This window comes from Cebus imitator, unplaced genomic scaffold, assembly GCF_001604975.1.
Source record: "Cebus imitator isolate Cc_AM_T3 unplaced genomic scaffold, Cebus_imitator-1.0 Scaffold197, whole genome shotgun sequence".
Classification (NCBI taxonomy): domain Eukaryota; kingdom Metazoa; phylum Chordata; class Mammalia; order Primates; family Cebidae; genus Cebus; species Cebus imitator.
The window spans coordinates 3,052,928-3,055,171 of record NW_016107512.1 but is presented as its reverse complement, the minus strand read 5'-3'; positions in this window follow the sequence as shown (position 1 = coordinate 3,055,171).

Genomic DNA, 2,244 nt, shown 5'->3' with positions numbered 1-2,244 from the left:
AAAAAAAAAAAAAAAAAAAAAATAGAAAAGAGGAGAAAGAAAAAAGAAAAAGAAAGAAAGAAGTACTATGAAGAAAATGAAATAGTGTAAGGGTATGGAGAATAAAGGAAGGAGAGGCAGGACTCAGGGCACAGTGCTTGGAAGGCTGTGTTATGAATTTCATTCTCTCTTCTAAAAACACCAGGAAGCAATTTTATACTCTTCTTTTTGTAGAGAGAGATTAGATTAAAATTCAGGCACTTAGTATGGTGTGTATAATAGTTATAGGTCAATATATTTATCTATTGTGTCAAAGAGGACAATGTTAATACATTCAGGGTTAGATTTATGTTAAATAGAGGCCTCATCATTAAATTTTCATTTCAGCAAAATTCAAGGGCTTTTTCTTTCTATATTTTATTTGTTCTATTTTATTATCGTTTTTTACCTGGTCACAACATTTTGCACGAAAAGCAAATGTGATAAACACATCTTTGTTGAAAGCCAAGTAAGAAGCATCTGTATACATGTATACATGTGTATACATATGTATTAGTCCGTTTTCACACTGCTGATAAAGACTTACCTGAGACTGGGCAATTTATAAGGAAAAAGAGGTTTAGTGGATTCACAGTTCCATGTGGCTGGGAGACCTCACAATCATGGCAGAAGGTGGAAGGCACGTCCTACATGGTGGCAGACAAGAGCAAATGAGAGCCAAGCAAAAGGGGCCTCCCCTTATAAAACCATCAGGTCTCATAAGACTTATTTACTACCATGAGAACAGTATGGGAGAAACTGCCCCCATGATTTAATTATCTCCCACCAGGTCCCTCCCACAACATGTGAGAATTATGGGAGCTACAATTAAAGATGAGATTTGGGTGGAGATGTAGCCAAATTATATCATATATATGTATATATACATAATATACATACATATGTATGTATACATATATATGTATATATACGTATCACATATATATCATGTATATATACATATGTATGTATATTATGTATATATACATGTCACATATATATTATGTATATATACATACATGTGTATATACCCACACACTATGTGAAAGAATGCAATTTTCCTTAAAATATAATTTTAAGCAATTTTCCTAAAAGGACATGACCATATACTGCTGGATTTTGGCTTTGACTTACGGCTCAGTCAGAATCAGACCCAGGTCTTAACTCTGGAGACTATGGCAGTAAGGAAAATCTTTGGGGTGAGACCCCAAGGATGCCAGCCTCAAACCACATTTCAGGTAAAGAACATTCTCATGACTGACCCTACCCTACCTTTCCTTGCTTCTCCTCGACATTCTACCATCTGCTATTCCAACTACCAGAATCTGGACTCTCTTTCTGAGTTAATACTCTCTAAGGAAAAGAGAATGTCACGTATCTTTTAGACATCAATATTTCTGCGACACTGCTCCAAGATAATTAATTACTGGCTTTCTTTCATAGTCTGGCAAGTGTCATCTAATACCTTCAATTGATCACTCCCCACAGTCCCCTGCTTGGACAAGGGTAACATCATCATCCTCAGAGCTGACAACCAGAGTTAAATAATTTGTCCGTCCTCTATCTTCCTGTCATCTGGGTGGGCTTTTCAATTCCAACTTCCATAAAACACTCCTTTCTTTAAGGAAAACTCAACTTCTCTTCAGCCTTAGAACTCTGTTTGGCCAGGCCGGGCGCGGTGGCTCACGCTTGTAATCCCAGCACTTTGGGAGGCCGAGGCGGGTGGATCACGAGGTCAAGAGATCGAGACCATCCTGGTCAACACGGTGAAACCCCGACTCTACTAAAAACTACAAAAAATTAGCTGGGCATGGTGGCGCGTGCCTGGAATCCTAGCTACTCAGGAGGCTGAGGCAGGAGAATTGCCTGAACCCAGGAGGCGGAGGTTGCAGTGAGCCGAGATCGCGCCATTGCACTCCAGCCTGGGCAACAAGAGCGAAACACCGTCTCAAAAAAAAAAAAAGAAAGAACTCTGTTAGGCCATCTCTCCAAAGAGCCTCCCCTGATGCTCTAAGCCAGGGCTGGATTCTGTGCTCCACCAGCCCTAATCACTGTTGATGTCTGCATGCCCATCTGTCATTGTCCCCCACACCCCAATGACTGAGAGCTCCTTGCGGGCAAGGACTCTATTTGCCTTGCCTGGCACATAGTAGCCATTCCATAAACATCCATCTTCTACCCCAACTGCCAGAATCCGGACTCTGTTTCTGAGTTAATACTCTCTAA